The sequence below is a fragment of the Oncorhynchus gorbuscha genome, linkage group LG05 (genome assembly GCF_021184085.1).
Source record: "Oncorhynchus gorbuscha isolate QuinsamMale2020 ecotype Even-year linkage group LG05, OgorEven_v1.0, whole genome shotgun sequence".
NCBI classification, from domain to species: domain Eukaryota; kingdom Metazoa; phylum Chordata; class Actinopteri; order Salmoniformes; family Salmonidae; genus Oncorhynchus; species Oncorhynchus gorbuscha.
Window position 1 is genome coordinate 53,856,416 of NC_060177.1, and position 21,395 is coordinate 53,877,810.

The window sequence follows — 21,395 nt, forward strand, 5'->3', positions numbered from 1 at the left end:
TTGTCAGGTATCGGCGGATACGACCCTGAGCACAAGCCAGGCTGGACAAGCTATCCCCAGGCTGGGCAGGGAGGAAGAGGAGCAGGGCGAGGCTAGAATCGTGGTGGCTGAGGAAACAGGTGGAAGTGGGACAGACGGCCTTTTAACCTGTCCAACTGACAGGGGGCATTACGCAACAAATGTGGATGCAAAAGTTAAACTGCATGTTATTGCATTAGGCTCGTGTAAGACTACTGGCCCATTCCCAAGAGATGAAGAAAGGCCATGTTTTTCCAAGTCGTATTACACCATTACAACTAAGGCTGGAATCAAATGACCACGTACATGGCTATGTTATTCGGCCAAGCTAGATTGTGGGTATTGTGAGCCTTGCTGGCTGTTCGGAGATCGGTGTGCCCCTTTCTTCTCTGATGCGTGGGTGAATGGGGTGAGAGATTGGCGCCATCTAACATCTTAAATAGTGTGTCATGAGACATCCCAGATTCACATGGGTGCCTGTTTGGTATATGAACAATGGCACTATTGACGAAGAAATGGAGAGAGGCGTGCGTAACGCAGCACATTTATGGCAACAGGTGTTGGAGCGCATAGTTAATGTAACACTCACACTTGCACCATGTAATTTGGCATTCAGAGTGCACCGTGAAAAGCTGGGGCAGGCCAATAGTGGAATTTTCTCAATATAATTGAACTTCTGGCATTTGCAGAATCTTAACTATCTCAGTCCTCAAATCCAAAATGAGCTGATTTATATCTTAGGGAGAGATGCAGGAAGCCCCATTTTTGTTCTATTGTTATGGACGCCACACCGGATGTATCCAAAGTAGACCTGTTAAGCAAAGTTTATTGCTATGTGAGAGTGATAAGTGATGCAAATAATGTCGCCACAGATCTGACCATCACAAAATTGTTTTGGAGATTTCTAGAGACAGCTGACACATCAACAGCTGAGCTTCAACATAAAATCCTAGGCATCATAGAGGAAAATGGGCTGGATATTTCAAAATGTGGTGGGCAGGGGTATGATGGAGCTGCTAGTTTTAGGATACTGTTGAACTGTTATACACCTTCTTTCGGCCATAGCATAAAGAGATGGTCAATGCTGAGTGTTCTATTTGATTTTGCATTTAAAAAAAAGTAAATGTAACTCTAAAACGACTGTGTCCCACCCGCTGGTCATCGAGATATGCGTCCCTTGCCGCCCTGAGATACAGGTATGTGGACGTAATGAAGGACCTCACCAAGATGGTGCTTTTAAGTGACAAGAAGGACGAGATGGACGATGCAGCAGCACGGAAAACATTTATTTTTGTCGTTCTGCAGACTAAGGTTTTAGAAAATGGGAACGTCGTCTCCAAAATGCTACAGGCCAAAGACGCAGACCTGCACAGGGCAGCCAGCCACCTCAAGGACATGATAGAGGTCCTGTCCGGAATCCGACAGGACTTTTGAGAAGGCCAAAGTCACCGCAGAGACCATTGCCGACAAAATGGGGAGCTCAGAACGCATTTGAAGACACTCCGAGAAGGAAGGCGAGGCGTCATTTTGATGAGCTGTGCGAGGACGAGCGACTGTCTGATGGGTCGTTTTTAGTCAACGTATTTAATGCAAACCTTGACATCGTTATCCACCAGCTGTCAAACAGATTTAATAGTCTGCGGGCAACAGTCTTTTTAACTCCATCCATCCCACTACCCTGGCCAATGCAGATGATGATGTGCTCTATGAGATCCAACCAGCTGGCTGAACATTACAGCAAAGATATATCAGCAAGCTTCCCTGGCTACTCTATTTCAGGGCCTGTTTTAAGAAGGAAAAAACACACTACAGTGAGAGAACTGGCCAAGATGCTCATTGTGGATTACAATTCAGTCACTGCTACATTTGGGCAAGTAGTTACAGCTAGTGCTCCTTTAATTAAATCATACATGAGGAACAGGATGGGACAGGAAAGACTGAGTGGGTTGGCCATTCTGTCCATTGAAAACACCAGGGCCAGGACCATGGATTTGAATGCCATAGTCAATGACAGAGCGCAAGGCCCGTCGAATACCAGTCAAATGAGTGAGTAAGCTTATATTTATACAGGGCAGGCCACCCAGACAGCCTATATGAATCAAGCTTTATTGAGATTAATTTACATTGCTTGTCAATCTACGACTATGCTCGTATTGTCTTTGGAACCATGTTCTGGTGCACGGCCGCTAAGCCATTTCTTTGTCATCATAGCCTATACGTTTAACTAGGCTGTAAATATAATAGTAAGCATACACACATCATATACTGTTAAAAGAGCATGCTGCCATTTATGCAATCTGTTTGAATGCTCCACTTGTTTGATTTGCTGGTGTTTTTGCAGATAATTTCAAATACCGGTGTGTCAGTTTTGCTGCCGTGCCTAACTTCAGCGATCATGTACTGGGTCATTAGCTGTGTTTCTGTCAAGAGATTGATCTATGTATTTATGTTTTGTAATATAGGCTATTGCCTATTATTTGCAAATAAAATAGGGTGTTTTTTTGACCGCTTTGTGCTTTCCGTGGTGCTGATCGACTTATTCGGGTTCATTTCTAACCGCCTTGCATGGTGCTGAATCTATTGGCTATATTGTGGCTTCTCTGGTAACCGCTTCAAATGTGCCCTTAGATTAGCTTCTGATCTGCTGTTACATTGCTTAGTAATATTAACACACAGCCTTACCAACAAAATTATTTTAATTTGAAGGTCAATATGGGTGGTGATAGGGGCCCGTAATTTGTTTTGGCACCTCGGCCCGTCATGATTAAGCTACTGATTCAGACCCTTTCCTATGAGACTCGAAATTGAGCTCAGGTGCATCCTTTTCCATTGATCATCCTTGAGATGTTTCTCCAACTTCATTGGAGTCCACCTGTGGTAAATGCAATTGATTGGACATGATTTGGAAAGACACACACCTGTCTATATAAGGTCCCACAGTTGACAGTGCATGTCAGAGCAAAAACCAAGCCATGAGGTCTGAGGAATTGTCTGTAGAGCTCCGAGACAGAATTGTGTCCAGGCACAGATCTGGGGAAGGGTACCAAAAGATCTCCGCATCATTGAAGGTCCCCAAGAACACAGTGGCCTCAATCATTCTTAAATGGATGAAGTTTGGAACCCCCAGGACTCTTCCTAGAGCTGGCCACCCGGCCAAACTGAGCAATCGGTAGAGAAAGGTCTTGGTCAGGGAGTGACCAAGAACTCAATGGTCACTCTGACAGAGCTCCAGAGTTCCTCTGTGGAGATGGGTGAACCAAGTCTGGGCTCACACATGAGGAAAAATACTTATTTAATCCATTTCAGAAAAGGCTGTAACATGTGAAAAAAGTAACAGGGCATTTCCGAATGCACTGTATATCTGTGTGCCCTATGCCGCCTTCCTCTCTGGGCACGCAATACTATTTAGTGTGGTCTCAATCAAATTAATCTGAGCCGATAGTCTACGAAGTGCATGCTCAGAGAAATACAGAGCTAAGAGCAAAGTTATATTTCTAAGATCAGTAGCTGCTGGGATGGTGTAAGTAGTAGGCACATTTAAACCATCTTCATTTCAATTAGACTTTAATAACAGAAAGAGGGCTTTGTTGGAGCCTATTTCTTCCTATGAAGAAAGAAGAGGTAGGCCTTCCTGTTTAATAGACGAAATTAGGCTATAGGCTGCTATGTCCACAGATTTGTCGGTCAATTTCTTTACCCACCATAACCTCTTCAAATAGCCTATACCTCCATGTCAGTGAAGGGCAATTGAAACCAAGACTCGCATTGAGGGGTATGAGAGGCTATGCCATAGTCTACCTATGATTAAAGAAAATGGCAAAAAGCACAGGCCTACCCAGTACTAGCGTATTATTTTAAAGAAAATAAAACTGATCCGATTATATGAAGTGATCTATAACAGCGCTTTGTTCCGCAATACGTTTTTTTGCTAGAAACCAACTGTAAAATACCCGTAAACAACGTGACTCTGATCCATATGGGAATATCATTGTTTAGTTTATTTGAATTTTCAGAGGCTGATCTACAACCTCTTATAGCCTAGGAGGCAACAAATAGACTTTGCTGGGGAAGTAATCTAATTCTGTCACTATCAATTGATTAAGTTATTCACTTTCTGTACAATAGATGTTTAAACACAGACAGCTTTTAGGGAAACACTTGTGACCTTCTCTCGTTGGGTTAAGCCACGGAAGAAGAGTAGCCAGCCGTTAAAGCTTACATGCTTCTGCGTCGGTAGGCCTAACTTTTGAAAGTACCATGCTCAGGGTAGCCTAGTGGTTAGAGCGTTGGACTAGTAATCCCCGAGCTGACAAGGTACAAATCTGTCGTTCTGCCCCTGAACAGGCAGTTAACCTACTGTTCCTAGGCCGTCATTGAAAATAAGAATTTGTTCTTAACTGACTTGCCTAGTTAAATAAAGGTTAAAAAATGTCTCAGATTTAATCATTTGCAAACAGGGAGAGTTTCGTTGCAAACAAGACACACTGATTTGGCATTGGTCAGGGAGTGACCAAGATCTGTTGCACCTGTCCTTGTGCTTGTTTCAATCCCCTCCAGGTGTTGCACACTTATCCTCTGGATATTTATACCTGTGTTTTCTGTCTGTGCCAGGTTGTCTTGTTTGTCAAGGTTACCAGCAGTTGCCCTGTCAGTGCCTGTCTTTTCTCAGCTTTGCTTTTTCTCTGCCTCCTGGTTTTTGACCCTTGCCTGTCCTGACCCTGTACCCGCCTGCCTGACCTCTCTGCCTGAACCTGCCAGCCATCCTGTACCTTTGCTCCACCTCTGAATTACTGAACTCTGCCTCTCCCTGACCCCTGAGCCTGCCTGCCGTCCTGTACCTTTGCTCCACCTCTGAATTACTGAACTCTGCCTCTCCCTGACCCCTGAGCCTGCCTGCCGTCCTGTACCTTTGCCCCTACTTTGTATTATATCAACCCCTGCCTGCCTTGACCTGTTTGCCTGCCCCTGTGGTTACAGTAAACATTGTTACTTCACACAGTCTGCTCTTGGGTCTTACCTTAATTCCTGATAATTGGAGAATTATGATAAGATGAACACACAAGCCTATCTCTCTGTCCATTCTCAGCCTGTAATTTCGGTAATTAGTGTGATATTAAGAGATTATGCTAATGCTGTAATGTAAAATGACGTAGAATTGCATGAAATGTTTATAAAACAAATAAAACATCTCAGACATGCAAATACGATGATAGATGCATGCAATGCTTTTACTATAAAGGAGATCTTTCCACCCCTGCTCTTGTCAACTGTGGTCTGCGAACCCATAAACCTTCTGACCTGCAGCCCTGTGTGCTATCAAAACTCCTGCATTGCCATGTAATGCCTGTAGGACAAAGGACAGTTTCTAAAACTGCATATCTGACTCTGGTCTGTCCAATAAGAGAGGTTAAACGCTAGACATGTTCTGTGCTATCCACTTGGTTTTAATTATTATTTTGGGAATAAGGAAGGGTCACTTTTTTTTCAAGAGCTCAGAGAGGGTTTAGGTTAAATATATTTTAATTTCAGAGCGATCCAATTTTCTCTATGTAACCGTTATTACATTTACATTTAAGTCATTTAGCAGACGCTCTTATCCAGAGCGACTTACAAATTGGTGCATTCACCTTATGACATCCAGTGGAACAGTCACTTTACAATAGTGCATCTAAATCTTAAAGGGGGGGGGGGGGGGGTGAGAGGGAATACTTATCCTATCCTAGGTATTCCTTAAAGAGGTTGGGTTTCAGGTGTCTCCGGAAGGTGGTGATTGACTCCGCTGTCCTGGCGTCGTGAGGGAGTTTGTTCCACCATTGGGGGGCCAGAGCAGCGAACAGTTTTGACTGGGCTGAGCGGGAGCTGTACTTCCTCAGTGGTAGGGAGGTGAGCATATAACATTCACTCCCTAATAGTGTCACGGCTGTTGAAGGAAGTGGACAAGGTGCAGCGTGGTGAGCGTACGTTTTCTTTTATTATAAACAAATTTTATTATAAAAATGCCGCCAACAAAACAACAAACGCCAAAACAACCGTGACACTACAGGCTATGTGCCATAAACAAAAGTCAACCTCCCACAAAGACAGGTGGAAAAAGGGCTACCTAAGTATGGTTCTCAATCAGAGACAACAATAGACAGCTGTCCCTGATTGAGAACCCTACCTGGCCAAAACATAGAAATACAAATAATAGAACATAGAATACCCACCCCAAATCACACCCTGACCAAACCAAACAGAGACATAAAAAGGATCTCTAAGGTCAGGGCGTGACAAATAGGATTGTGATTTTGCTCAACATGTGGCATATAGCTATGCCAACATTCATTCTCAAGTTTAGTTGTATGTTCACTAAACTTGAATTTTATGTTGAGTCAATATAGCATTCAACTAGAGAATTAATTGTATTTCTATCTTATTAGCATATTTTCCAGAGTGCCTTTCGAGTGAATTGTAGTTACCACCCATGACTGCATTTGTTAGCAACAGAGACATGGTTGTTGTATTCAATGCCTTTTCAGTCCTGTAGCCTTCATCAAGGGAGTGTCTAAGTGAATATATCAAATCAATTAAAATCAAAATGATTTATATAGCCCTTCTTACATCAGCTGATATCTCAAAGTGCTGTACAGAACCCAGCCTAAAACCCCAAACAGCAAGCAATGCAGGTGTAGAAGCCCTCTTTATGATAATACATTCATAAACTGAGTGTACAAAAGATTATGAACACCTTTCCATGGCATAGACTGACGAGGTGAATCCAGGTGAAAGCTATGATCCCTTATTGATGTCACTTGTCTAATCCAATTAAATCAGTGTAGATGGCGGTTAGGAAACATGTTAAAGAAGGATTTTTAAGAGGCATGGATTTGTATGTGTGTGCCATTCAGAGGGTGAATGGGCAAGACAAAATATTTAAGTGCCTTTTTAAACATGGTATGGTATTACGTGCCAGGTGCATCAGTTCGTGTCAAGAACTGCAATGCTGCTGGGGTTTTCACATTCAACAAGAATGGCTCAACACCCAAAGGAAATCCACCCAACTGTGGAAAACATTGGAGTCAACATGGGCCAGCATCCTTGTGGAACGCTTTCGACACTTTATAGAGTCCATGCCCCAACGAATTGAGGCTGATCTGAGGGCAAAAGGGGGTGCAACTCAATATTAGGAATGTTCTTGTTACGTGTGCTCCCTCTCCGGCCTCTAGGTCACCAGGATGCTCGTTATGGGTCACACCTGTCACCATCGTTAAGCGCACCTGCGCGTCAGACTCACCTGAACTCCATCACTTCCCTATATACAGTTGAAGTCGGAAGTTTACATACACCTTAGCCAAATACATTTAAACTCAGTTTTTCACAATTCCTGACATTTAATCCTCGTAAAAATTCCCTGTTTTAGGTCAGTTAGGATCACCACTTTATTTTAAGAATGTGAAATGTCAGAATAATAGTAGAGAGTGATTTATTTCAGCTTTTATTTCTTTCATCACATTCCCAGTGGGCCAGAGGTTTACATATACTCAATTAGTATTTGGTAGCATTGCCATTAAATTGTTTAACTTGGGTCAAATGTTACGGGTAGCCTTCCACAAGCTTCCCACAATAAATTGGGTGAATTTTGGCCCATTCTTCCTGACAGAGCTGGTGTAACTGAGTCAGGTTTGTAGGCCTCCTTGCTCGCACACGCTTTTTCAGTTCTGCCCACAGATTTTCTATGGGATTGAGGTCAGGGCTATGTGATGGCCACTCCAATACCTTGACTTTGTTGTCCTCAAGCAATTTTATCACAACTTTGGAAGTATGCTTGGGGTCATTGTCCATTTGGAAGATCCATTTGCAACCAAGCTTTAACATCCTGACTGATGTCTTGAGATGTTGCTTCAATACATCCACACAATTGTCCTGCCTCATGATGCCGTCTATTTTGTGAAGTGCACTAGACTCTCCTGCAGCAAAGCACCCCCACAACATGATACTGCCACCCCCTTGATTCACGGTTGGGATGGTATTCTTCGGCTTGCAAGCATCCCCCTTTTCCCTCCAAACATAACGATGGTCATTATGGCCAAACAGTTCTATTTTTTTTTCATCAGACCAGAAGACATGTGCAGTTGCAAACCGTAGTCTGGCTTTTTGATGGCGGTTTTGGAGCAGTGGCTTCTTCCTTGTTGAGCGGTCTTTCAGGTTATGTCGATATAGGACTCGTTTTACTATGGATATAGATACTTTTGTACCTGTTTCCTCCAGCATCTTCACAAGGTCCTTTGCTGTTGTTCTGGGATAGATTTTCACTTTTCACACCAAAGTACGTTCATTTCTAGGAGACAGAACTTGTCTCCTTCCTGAGCGGTATGACGGCTGCGTGGTCCCATGGTGTTCATACTTCCGTACTATTGTTTGTACAGATGAATGTGGTACCTTTGGGAATTTGGAAATAGCTCCCAAAGATGAACCAGACAAAATATTTCTGAGGTCTTGGCTGATTTCTTTTGATTTTCTCATGATTTCAAGCAGAGGCACTGAGTTTGAAGGAAGGCCTTGAAATACATACACAGTTTTTCCTCCAATTGACTCAAATTATGTAAATGTTCCTATCAGAAGCTTCTAAAGCGATGACATCATTTTCGGGATTTTTCCAAGCTGTTTAAAGGCACAGTCAACTTGCATGTAAACTTCTGACCCAACTGGAATTGTGATACAGTGAATTATAAGTGAAATAATCTCTGTAAATAGTTGTTGGAAAAATTACTTGTGTCATGCTTTCCAAACTATAGTTTGTTAACAAGACATTTGTGGAGTTTTAATGACTCCAACCTAATTGTATGTAAACTTCTGACTTAAACTGTACTCACTCCCTTTGGTTCCTGCCCCAGGAAACATTGTTTCTGTTTCATGTCTGTGTGCTGTTTTGTATTATGTTCAGTTTATTAGAACACTCACACCCTGAACTTGCGTCTCACCCCGGCCAAACCCAAACTCAGGCGACACTATGACAATTGTGCACCGACCTAAGAGACTCCCAATCACAGCCAGTTGTGATATAGACTGGAATCGAACCAGGGTCTGTTGTGAGACCTCTAGCACTAAGATGCAGTGCTTTAGACCACTGCGCCACTTGGAAGCACCTAAAGTGGTGTGTAATTGCTATTGAAATCCAGCTATAGTGAGGAAACCCAACTTTTGGAAATTTCAATCACCCACAACCTGCATTGAGAATTACTGCCCGGGTAGGGAAGATTGATTATTGAGGCGACCTAAATCATATTAACTGGAACAGCCATCTCAATAATGGGTGTGGTAATTCCAACTACTAACATATTGTTTAGTTTAGAAAAATGTATGTTATGTGTATATGTGGCATAAGATTCATTAACCAATCAATGTACATACAAAAAAAAAACAGGTATTGGAACAAAGAAATCTGAAAAACAACCTACAATAGAGCAAGCTGGGAAATATAAGGACGGGCATGGTTTTGAGTGTTTTCGAGCAAACATGAGTTTGTCATTTTACTCAACAAGCTTATTAAAATTCAGCTCACTTCAAAGCAGAGTTTGTTGAGTAAACAAACTTGAACACATTAGCTAAAATTCTTGTCCTTCTGAAGTCCACTCAACTCACAGAATGGCGCTGATTAAGCAATTGGTTACGTTGGCTTTTTTACAGTGTAGTAACTAAGGCTTCAACCAAAAACGCCATACAATCCATAATATGGTTTTCACCCACAATCTGAATTTCAGTCTTGAAACTCAATGGAATATAGCAGTCCAAACCAAACAATCTTACCTTAAATCTCTCTCTCTATGTTTCTAAGATGGTGCCGACAGAGATGGTCACCTCTCTTCGGAGTCCTTAGGAAACTATGCAGTATTTTTAAAAATGTATTATTTGTTACATTGTTACCCCAGGAAGTCTTAAGTCTTATTACATACAGCCAGGAAGAACTATTGGATATAGTTCAGGAATACGATTTTCCCGAAGCGGATCCTCTGTTTGGACCACCACCCAGGACAGTGGATCTAATCACAGAAGCCGACCCAAAACAACGGAGCCACAGAAGGGGCAGACAGAGTGTCCTCCTGGTCAGGCTCTGTAGACGTGCACATCGCCCACCACTCCTGAGTATACTACTCGCCAATGTCCAGTCTCCTGACAACAAGGTAGATGAAATTCAAGCAAGGGTTGCCTTCCAGAGAGACATCAGAGATTGTAATATCCTCAGTTTCACGGAAACATGTCTCTCTTGGGACATGTTGACGGAATCAGTTCAGTGTCTCTTCAACCTCAAGAGGCTGAAGAAATTTGGCTTGTCACCCAAAACCCTGATAAACGTTTACAGATGCACAATTTTTGGCAAGGCCAAAAAGATCATCAAGGGCAACATCCACCTGAGCCACTGCCTGTTTACACCACTACCATCCAGAAGGTGAGGTCAGTACAGGTGCATCAAAGCTGGGACCGAGAGACTGAAAAACAGCTTCTATCTCAAGGCTGCTAAACAGCAATCACTAACTCAGAGAAGGCTGCTGCCTACATTGAGACCCAATCACTGGCCATTTTAATACATGGATCACTGGTCACTTTAAACAATACCACTTTAAATAATGCCACTTTAATAATGTTTACATATCTTACATTACTCATATCATATGTATATACTGTATTTTATACCATCTATTGCACCTTGCCTATGCTGTTCGACCATCCATATATTTTTATGTACATATTTTCGAACTCCCCATTAGATTTGTGTGTATTAGATAGTTGTTGGGGAATTATTAGATTACTTGTTCGATATTACTGCACTGTCATAACTAGAAGCACAAGCATTTCGCTACAATTGTATTAACATCTGCTAATCATGTGTATGTGACCAATAAAATGTGATTTCGCTCTCTCTCTCTCTTTTGCCCCCATTCAGTGTTGCAGCTATGCGTAGTTAACCTTACCCAACTAATGGGAAAGCCTATTAGCCTCGGCGCGCTGAAAGAGCTACTATGACAGAGCCATGACAGCTCTACAATACAGACCGACAAAAACGTCTTCTTCTCCCTGACCCACTTCCAAGGCACAGTCAGTCCATTCTTTCACCATATGAAATAATTACGTCCATTTGAATATGTGCTATATGGGAAAGAAAAGATTTAGAAAATGGGTAATTAAGCATAAAAAAATACAGAGAATACATTGGCCTCCACTTGTCCTTTCTTTAAATGGGAGAGGTCTGTCAAGCTCATTAATTGGAAGGTAATGGAAATGGTATAAATCATGTTCATGTTGACCTGACACCACCTCAACCCCCCCCCCTGCCTTCCCCATTCTGTGTTCACGTGCCTATGCTTGTTTATTGGTACTTTTTTATGTTTATTGGTTTAGATATTGCCTTTTATTTATGAGGCAGGATATGAATGAAAAGTAATCACCAGGAAACCATTGAGAAAACGATTAATTAAGGCAAATGAGGCCTCAAACTGAATAGTATGTGCACATGTGAGTGCGTTAAAGAGCGAGAAAGCTATAGGAGATGGCAAAATAAAGGCCACATGAAAGGTTGAAGCGACAGAGCTCTAATCAGCGTCAATCAAGATGTCTTCCCATCTCTGACTTGCTGTATCCGAAACAATGAATGAAAGGTTGTTTGGCAGTTTTTTTCTGTCGCCACAGCGATTAGCAGAGGATTAGGACAGATGTTCTCTAAATTGAAGGATATTTTTTTTAGCTCACATTTTACCCAAGCCCTTCACAATAACACGTTGCCCATCTTTAAGAGTTCAGATTGACCGAAGTATGGCTGTGCAATGAAATCGTTTTTGATGTTAATTTTGGGATGCTTTGTTGCCCATGACATCCATACCTATGTGTGTTTGTGTCAGTGTGTTTAATGAACTGCATCCGTGTGCTTGTAACTTATTGTTTTCTGCTCACTCTAGCTGTTAAACCGCTTCATCTTCACCTGCTACTTTAACAATTGTAGATTGGTGATCTTCGGGTAGCTTGAAAAAGTATTTTGATGGTATTTACACTTTTTAAAATATATTTGCGTAAAATGTCAATGGTCATTTCACTGGTAAAAATAAATTAGCCGGACTACTGCTCTTGAACAATTTAAGCTAGACACACCAAACCGATTTTAAATGTGCTCTGACTAAACTTTTAGAATAACCCTGCTAATACTACTACAATAACGTATTCTACAATAACCTGCCCAGGGACTGCGGTTGAAAATTAGCCGGCTGGCTAAAACCGGCACTTTTACTGAAACGTTGATTAATGTGCACTGTCCCTGTAAAAATAAAAAATAAACTAAACTAAACTAAACTACCATCCACAAACTTTTAGTTTTATTTATTTAACTAGGCAAGTCAGTTAAGAACAAAATCTTATTTTCAATGACAGCCTAGGAACAGTGGGTTAACTGCCTGTTCAGGGGCAGAACGACAGATTTGTACCTTGTCGGCTCAGGGGTTTGAACTTGCAACCTTCCGGCTACTAGTCCAACGCTCTAACCACTAGGCTACCCTGCCGCCCAACCTATCTGAGACCTTGCGATATCGTCTCCTTTGACTTTGAGTAGCCTACCGTAAACATGCAATTTCCATAGTCTGTTCCTAGCAGAATAGGTCAACAAGGCTTTGCTGTGTCTCTGCTGATTTACACCATACCAGAGCTCTAGTTATTATGCATCCATGTTCTGTATTGTAATGCTACTGAACCTTCAAGAAGATACCGGATGGTCGATTTCGTCTCTTGACTATAGACTGAAAAGGAAAACCTGCACTTCCCTATTTTGAATCTCCCCCCCCCCCCCCCCCCCCCCCCCCCCCCCCCCATGGTCCCTCTATCTATGGTCCTTCCAGTCTGGACTATAGCAGGTGTGGTTGTTAACAATGTTCTTAACAGCGAGGTCCAAGGAGAAAGAACATAATGTCTACGAGTGTCGCACAGCTTTAACGACACAAGCCACCAGAGAGCCCCGCTGCTAATTACTAAATTGTCACCACACACCAGCACTCTGTAAACAGCTAGCGCTCCGGCAACAGAGGTTAGGCTAGAGCGGCTAAATTATACCAGCATAATTATGATCATCAGCATCTCCCTCTGTCAGAAACACAGTCACTCTGTCTAGAGACTTGATCAAGTTTTATTAATCTATTCAAATCGGAAATGTAACAGCTGGCAGCCAATAGTCTATCAATTAGAATACATTATCATGCGCTTGCAAGTTCACTACCTGAGTTTTTTTTATTAATAGGAAACGTTGGCACGTCTTGTTTAGGAAGTAGTCCCTTCTGCTGCGAGTACTTTTGTGTTTAATATGTAAACCATTTAACCCCACTTTTTTTATTACATATAGGGGCAGTTTGCCAGACACAAGGCAAGCCTTGACATGGAATCCACAGGGGAAAAGGAAGGGAGGACTGCCAAAAATGTCACTGGAGAAGTGACATCAAAGTAGAGCAGAAAGATTGGCTATCTCTGGAGTGACTTGGTTTTTAATCCAGGACTGAGCCCTCTATGAATCTCTATGTCATGTTTTGTCATTTATTATCTTGTCTTGTCCCTGTGCTTCCCATTCTATTCGTTTCCCTCTGCTGGTCTTATTAGGTTCTTTCCCTCTTTCTATCCCTCTCTCTCCCCCTCCCTCTCTCACTCTCTCGCTCTCTCTTCTCTCTATCGTTCCGTTCCTGCTCCCAGCTGTTCCTATTCCCCTAATCAATCATTTAGTCTTCCCACACCTGTTCCCGATCCTTTCCCCTGATTAGAGTCCCTATTTCTTCCTTTGTGTTCCGTTCCTGTCCTGTCGGTTCCTTGTCTAGAATTCACCGTGCTGTTTTGTGTATCGCCCTGTCGTGTCGTGTTTTCCTCAGATGCTGCGTGGTGAGCAGGTGTCTGAGTCTGTCTGGTTCAAGTGCCTTCCCGAGGCAACCTGCTGTTCACCTGCTGTTCAAGATCGAGTCTCCAGTTTGTCCTCGTCATTTCGAGTGAAAGTTGTGTTTTTGTTTGTATTTACTTTACTGGATTAAAGACTCTGTTTTCGCCAAGTCGCTTTTGGGTCCTCTTTCACCTGCATGACAGAAGGAACCGACCAAGGAATGGACCCAGCGACTTCAGACGCTCGTTACACTGCCGTCGAGATCCAAGGAGCCATGCTCGGCAGACACGAGCAGGAATTGTCTGCTGCTCGCCATGCCGTGGAGAACCTGGCCGCTCAGGTTTCCGACCTCTCTGGACAGTTCCAGAGTCTACGTCTCGTGCCACCTGTTACTTCCTGGCCTGCCGAGCCTCCAGAACCTAGGGTTAATAACCCACCTTGCTACTCCGGGCAGCCCACTGAGTGCCGCTCCTTTCTCACGCAGTGTGAGATTGTGTTCTCTCTCCAACCCAACACATACTCTAGAGAGAGAGCTCGGGTTGCTTACGTCATTTCACTCCTTACTGGCCGGGCTCGAGAATGGGGCACAGCTATCTGGGAGGCAAGGGCTGATTGCTCTAACAAGTTCCAGAACTTTAAAGAGGAGATGATTCGGGTTTTTGACCGTTCAGTTTTTGGTAGGGAGGCTTCTAGGGCCCTGGCTTCCTTATGCCAAGGTGAACGGTCCATAACGGATTATTCTATTGAGTTTCGCACTCTTGCTGCCTCTAGTGAGTGGAACGAGCCGGCGCTGCTCGCTCGTTTTCTGGAGGGACTCCACGCAGTGGTTAAGGATGAGATTCTCTCCCGGGAGGTTCCTTCAGATGTGGACTCTTTGATTGCTCTCGCCATCCGCATAGAACGACGGGTAGATCTTCGTCACCGGGCTCGTGGAAGAGAGCTCGCATCAACGGTGTTTCCCTGCTCCGCATCGCAACCATCTCCCTCCTCTGGCTCAGAGTCTGAGCCCATGCAGCTGGGAGGGATTCGCATCTCGACTAAGGAGAGGGAACGGAGGATCACCAACCGCCTGTGCCTCTATTGCGGAGTTGCTGGACATTTTGTTAATTCATGTCCAGTAAAAGCCAGAGCTCATCTGTAAGCGGAGGGCTACAGGTGAGCGCAACTACTCAAGTCTCTCCATCAAGATCCTGTACTACTTTGTCGGTCCATCTACGCTGGACCGGTTCGGGTGCTACATGTAGTGCCTTGATAGACTCTGGGGCTGAGGGTTGTTTCATGGACGAAGCATGGGTTCGGAAACATGACATTCCTTTCAGAGAGTTAGAGAAGCCTACGCCCATGTTCGCCTTAGATGGTAGTCATCTTCCCAGTATCAGATTTGAGACACTACCTTTAACCCTCACAGTATCTGGTAACCACAGTGAGACTATTTCTTTTTTGATTTTTCGTTCACCGTTTACACCTGTTGTTTTGGGTCATCCCTGGCTAGTATGTCATAATCCTTCTATTAATTGGTCTAGTAATTCTATCCTATCCTGGAACGTTTCTTGTCATGTGAAGTGTTTAATGTCTGCCATCCCTCCCGTTTCTTCTGTCCCTACTTCTCAGGAGGAACCTGGCGATTTGACAGGAGTGCCGGAGGAATATCATGATCTGCGCACGGTCTTCAGTCGGTCCCGAGCCAACTCCCTTCCTCCTCACCGGTCGTATGATTGTAGTATTGATCTCCTTCCGGGGACCACTCCTCCTCGGGGTAGACTATACTCTCTGTCGGCTCCCGAACGTAAGGCTCTCGAGGATTATTTGTCTGTGTCTCTTGACGCCGGTACCATAGTGCCTTCTTCCTCTCCGGCCGGGGCGGGGTTCTTTTTTGTTAAGAAGAAGGACGGTACTCTGCGCCCCTGCGTGGATTATCGAGGGCTGAATGACATAACGGTTAAGAATCGTTATCCGCTTCCCCTTATGTCATCAGCCTTCGAGATTCTGCAGGGAGCCAGGTGCTTTACTAAGTTGGACCTTCGTAACGCTTACCATCTCGTGCGCATCAGAGAGGGGGACGAGTGGAAAACGGCGTTTAACACTCCGTTAGGGCATTTTGAGTACCGGGTTCTGCCGTTTGGTCTCGCCAATGCGCCAGCTGTTTTTCAGGCATTAGTTAATGATGTTCTGAGAGACATGCTGAACATCTTTGTTTTTGTCTATCTTGACGATATCCTGATTTTTTCACCGTCACTCGAGATTCATGTTCAGCACGTTCGACGTGTTCTACAGCGCCTTTTAGAGAATTGTCTCTACGTGAAGGCTGAGAAGTGCTCTTTTCATGTCTCCTCCGTTACTTTTCTCGGTTCCGTTATTTCCGCTGAAGGCATTCAGATGGATTCCGCTAAGGTCCAAGCTGTCAGTGATTGGCCCGTTCCAAGGTCACGTGTCGAGTTGCAGCGCTTTTTAGGTTTCGCTAATTTCTATCGGCGTTTCATTCGTAATTTCGGTCAAGTTGCTGCCCCTCTCACAGCTCTTACTTCTGTCAAGACGTGTTTTAAGTGGTCCGGTTCCGCCCAGGGAGCTTTTGATCTTCTAAAAGAACGTTTTACGTCCGCTCCTATCCTCGTTACTCCTGACGTCACTAGACAATTCATTGTCGAGGTTGGCGCTTCAGAGGTAGGCGTGGGAGCCATTCTATCCCAGCGCTTCCAGTCTGACGATAAGGTTCATCCTTGCGCTTATTTTTCTCATCGCCTGTCGCCATCTGAGCGCAACTATGATGTGGGTAACCGTGAACTGCTCGCCATCCGCTTAGCCCTAGGCGAATGGCGACAGTGGTTGGAGGGGGCGACCGTTCCTTTTGTCGTTTGGACAGACCATAAGAACCTTGAGTACATCCGTTCTGCCAAACGACTTAATGCCCGTCAAGCTCGTTGGGCGTTGTTTTTCGCTCGTTTCGAGTTTGTGATTTCTTACCGTCCGGGTAGCAAGAACACCAAGCCTGATGCCTTATCCCGTCTGTTTAGTTCTTCTGTGGCTTCTACTGATCCCGAGGGGATTCTTCCTTATGGGCGTGTTGTCGGGTTAACAGTCTGGGGAATTGAAAGACAGGTTAAGCAAGCACTCACGCACACTGCGTCGCCGCGCGCTTGTCCTAGTAACCTCCTTTTCGTTCCTGTTTCCACTCGTCTGGCTGTTCTTCAGTGGGCTCACTCTGCCAAGTTAGCTGGTCATCCCGGTGTTCGAGGCACTCTTGCGTCTATTCGCCAGCGCTTTTGGTGGCCGACTCAGGAGCGTGACACGCGCCGTTTCGTGGCTGCTTGTTCGGACTGCGCGCAGACTAAGTCGGGTAACTCTCCTCCTGCCGGTCGTCTCAGACCGCTCCCCATTCCTTCTCGACCATGGTCTCACATCGCCCTAGACTTCATTACCGGTCTGCCTTTGTCTGCGGGGAAGACTGTGATTCTTACGGTTGTCGATAGGTTCTCTAAGGCGGCACATTTCATTCCCCTCGCTAAACTTCCTTCCGCTAAGGAGACGGCACAAATCATTATCGAGAATGTATTCAGAATTCATGGCCTCCCGTTAGACGCCGTTTCAGACAGAGGCCCGCAATTCACGTCACAGTTTTGGAGGGAGTTCTGTCGTTTGATTGGTGCGTCCGTCAGTCTCTCTTCCGGGTTTCATCCCCAGTCTAACGGTCAAGCAGAGAGGGCCAATCAGACGATTGGTCGCATACTACGCAGCCTTTCTTTCAGAAACCCTGCGTCTTGGGCAGAACAGCTCCCTGGGCAGAATACGCTCACAATTCGCTTCCTTCGTCTGCTACCGGGTTATCTCCGTTTCAGAGTAGTCTGGGTTACCAGCCTCCTCTGTTCTCATCCCAGCTTGCCGAGTCCAGCGTTCCCTCCGCTCAAGCGTTTGTCCAACGTTGTGAGCGCACCTGGAGGAGGGTGAGGTCTGCACTTTGCCGTTACAGGGCACAGACTGTGAGCCGCCAATAAACGCAGGATTAAGAGTCCAAGGTATTGTTGCGGCCAGAGAGTGTGGCTTTCCACTCGCAACCTTCCTCTTACGACAGCTTCTCGTAAGTTGACTCCGCGGTTCATTGGTCCGTTCCGTGTCTCCCAGGTCGTCAATCCTGTCGCTGTGCGACTGCTTCTTCCGCGACATCTTCGTCGCGTCCATCCTGTCTTCCATGTCTCCTGTGTTAAGCCCTTTCTTCGCACCCCGTTCGTCTTCCCTCCCCCCTCCCGTCCTTGTCGAGAGCGCACCTATTTACAAGGTACATAAGATCATGGACATGCGTTCTCGGGGACGGGATCACCAATACTTAGTGGATTGGGAGGGTTACGGTCCTGAGGAGAGGAGTTGGGTTCCGTCTCGGGACGTGCTGGACCGTTCACTCATTGATGATTTCCTCCGTTGCCGCCAGGATTCCTCCTCGAGTGCGCCAGGAGGCGCTCGGTGAGTGGGGGGTACTGTCATGTTTTGTCATTTATTATCTTGTCTTGTCCCTGTGCTTCCCATTCTATTCGTTTCCCTCTGCTGGTCTTATTAGGTTCTTTCCCTCTTTCTATCCCTCTCTCTCCCCCTCCCTCTCTCACTCTCTCGCTCTCTCTTCTCTCTATCGTTCCGTTCCTGCTCCCAGCTGTTCCTATTCCCCTAATCAATCATTTAGTCTTCCCACACCTGTTCCCGATCCTTTCCCCTGATTAGAGTCCCTATTTCTTCCTTTGTGTTCCGTTCCTGTCCTGTCGGTTCCTTGTCTAGAATTCACCGTGCTGTGTTTGTGTATCGCCCTGTCGTGTCGTGTTTTCCTCAGATGCTGCGTGGTGAGCAGGTGTCTGAGTCTGTCTGGTTCAAGTGCCTTCCCGAGGCAACCTGCTGTTCACCTGCTGTTCAAGATCGAGTCTCCAGTTTGTCCTCGTCATTTCGAGTGAAAGTTGTGTTTTTTGTTTGTATTTACTTTACTGGATTAAAGACTCTGTTTTCGCCAAGTCGCTTTTGGGTCCTCTTTCACCTGCATGACACTCTATGCTTTTTACCAAAACTGAATAGATTTACTTATAAGTGATAGGTGAAAATTGCTTACAGTACCTAATTCACATATAAGCAATGGTATTTAACCTTATATTTTGGGTTATGACAGGGTAAGACAGTCAGTTATACTGAGCTCATACAATCTGTTATTCAAGAATCAATGGGGATTTAATTACCATTTTGAAAAACTGAAAATATCCCAGATTGTGCCTTTAAATGACAAGTTTACATCCCTTACATTCAGACATGTGAGGCAAGCAGGAGACTTAGAGCTGGATGCTGCATGGACTTGGTTAGAGCATTAGAGCCGACAGAGGCTTTTTGAAACAAACAAAATAGCAAGAGCGCATGTCCTTCCAGAGGCACCAGATGCTCTTTACCAAGGCCTCAGAAACTAACATCTCTGATTTGAGGGAAACCTTTTTGAGAAATGTTCCTTTGCCGTAATTGAGATGCCTTTCAGACTGAAATCCAATTAATAAACCTGCACAAAATACAACCCCACAGTCATGGAGTAAGAGGGGGGAAGAAAATGAACTGGCTAATTGAATGGTTCTCCGCACGTGTTCCCTGAAAAGACTAGTGTCCACCCCCCCACCCCACCCCCCATACACACACACACACACGCACAGAAACACACACATGGTCAGGCTTTGTACCTGCGTCAGAGCCTTCTACTATTCCAATACTCCTGAAAACAATGAGTTTCCCCTCTCATAGCCGTGTAGTGTAGTGTGGGGGAAGGACAGGCCACATTAACCTCCATCACTTCCTGGAGTTTGCGTGCGTGCGCGTGTGTGTGTGCATAGAGTACACACACACTACGGTGACTTTGTCCAAGGGCTGAGCGGAGGCAGAGGCAGTACAAGGCCGGAAGTAGTGGCTGCTGTATAACACCAGATTCAATAAGTAGTCTGAATTGATAATCAAATGCAAAAAAAACGTAGAGAATGACGCACAAAATGGAGATGTGTATGTCCTGCTCCCCAAAAGGTTTCATGAGTAGAAACAAGAACAACAATACATGTTGCTACTTTACTTGCACATAGATCCAGTGGACCAACCTTAATCCCCAGACCTTTTTAGAGGTTTTAATATCCAATCTCTATTAAGATGTGCATTGAACAGGACGGATACAGTAGATTGTTACCAGGTCCTAGACCCACATCCCCTCTCAAGTTAAGACATTGTTCTCCCTAGCCGAAAGCATCCTAATGCATCTTCAAGGGCTCTCGTCTCTCTCTTATGGACACCAGTTGCCATGGTGACGTTAGTCATTCAGCAGGAATATGGTTATATAGGTGCACTTTCACATTTGAACGCGTGGAAACATTTGGAATTACAGGATGCACTCCTTGTGCACTTTGAAATGCTTTTAAAATCATTAAACTGACTTTACTCCAACCAATACTTTATAGCCTAAAATAAATGATGTTTTTAGACCAACTTGACCTGCAGCGCTCTTTGTAAAAATGTATACACAAAAACACAAAAACAACAACAAAAACCAGAGGTGTCCATAGAAGGGAACAGGGGCACGTACCCCCTCAGATTTGTCCTGTTTAAAAATGTGTTTTATTTATTAATTAAATCATAACATGTCATAATACTAGCCACTTAGTCATTTTATGAAGTTGGCTTTAACTAGCCCAGATAGGTGCCCCTTCTCCCAACCTCATAACTATCTACCAGGAAGCCATTTCAGGCTATCGATCAAGTTAGAGAAGCTAGCTTGTCTAACTCAGGGCTCTCCAACCCTGTTCTTGGAGAGCTACCGTCCTGTATGTTTTCGCTCCAACTCTAATGTAGCGCACCTGATTCAAATAAAAAGCTGGTTGTTAAGCTGAATCAGGTTAGTTACAACTGGGGTTGGACTAAATACCTACAGGAGGGTAGCTCTCCGGGAACAGGTTTGGAGACCCCTGGTCTAACTATCTTAGCTGGCATGCCTGCAGGCAAGGTTGGTAGACTTGGTAGAAAAGCAAGCAATAACTAAATGTACTGAATAAGACTCAAATGTCTTTCAGTCTTTCACACAGATTTTAGCAGGCATGCCGAAAGCATATTTAGTTTCTTTAAAAAAAGAACCACCAGTTCGGAGGATACAGACAGCTCAAGAGGTATGCTTCGATATGCATATAATATATATATATATGTTTTACATAGTGAAGCATAATGATTATAGGGGGGGCTTGTTTAACCTTACAGTAGAAAGCTGAGTGCCGGTGCATTTATAGGCAGTCAGACACGCCGTAACCCGGGCTTTGGAATACACACATCTAATCAAACTAAGGTGATACAGGGAATTGCAAATGCCATGCAGTAGGCAGAACAAACACACAGCAGTATCTACATGGGGCAAATAAATGTCAATAATTAACATTTCATATTTATTTTTATGCCGCTATATTGGCTGTCCAATGCATTTCCCCCGTGGGGACAATAAAGTATATCTTATCTTAAAATCATAATGAAT